Raw genomic sequence first — 1,042 nt, 5'->3', positions numbered from 1 at the left:
TTTTACTTGTAAATTGTTGAGGGTAGATATTTTAATGCGAATATTTGGGGATGAACAAAGAACCGTTAAGAGATTTGCCACTTCGCTTAAAAAGGCAACGAAATTCACCCTTATTTGGATTTTATATGATGCCTTTTTTGTGTGCCAACAGCGTGTATAACAGGGGTGATTAAAATTTGCAGACGTAGTCCAGCATATTTTAAAGGTGCGGTGTTTTGGATAGTGTACGTAAGTCAAGATAAAAAATCAAAACAAACTGATAAAGCATCGCTAATTAATGATTTGCAGGTGGCCGCTTTCAGTATTCTTACCACTAAACATTTACTTCGCTGCATGCTTAATGACATTGTTACACGTTTATTGTAGCAAAGTCTAAATTACCAGAGTTATTCTCCGTTAATTGATACCTTCATTGTAAAAAGGGCAAAATCGGATATCAAAGAATCAAACAAAATACATTACTTTTTTCCATATTTTGTGGATTTACTTGTTGTTATATAGACGCTAGTTGGAAGCATTTATGAAATGGCAATATGAATTCTGCCGTAACTAAGATAAATATGGATCTGCACATATCTCCAAACGGTTCTGCATTATTCGAGTGACGATGCTTGCGGCACACTCTCCCTAAGGCACAGGATTGCTGCATACTACACTTTTACATAGCAACATGTTTTTTCCTAGGATGTAAATGGATTGGCCTGGATTCTATCGAGTTGCCAAACAGGGTATTGAGAAAATGAACATCAGAAATGATGCCGATGCACTCTGCCTCACTCAATCCTATTTCCTTACCTTCTACTTCATTGCTAAATAAAATACCACTAGAATCGTGGCCCGAATAACCTGGTGAGAAGCTTACACGCACATTGAATCCTGTGCTACTAATAAGTCAACTTTTACACCAATTCCTTCTATGCCTCTTTTACTAAGCAGTTAACTGGTCACACAAAAGAACGTCAATTTATGCGCTCAAATACACTCCACACCTACAACTACAACTGCGTGTGCAACCAGTTTTGCATCTAGCGCCATCCTTTTT

This window comes from Echinococcus granulosus (assembly GCF_000524195.1).
Source record: "Echinococcus granulosus chromosome Unknown EG_S00342, whole genome shotgun sequence".
In the NCBI taxonomy this organism is placed as follows: Eukaryota; Metazoa; Platyhelminthes; class Cestoda; order Cyclophyllidea; family Taeniidae; genus Echinococcus; species Echinococcus granulosus.
Note: the sequence above shows the minus strand (reverse complement) of the source record.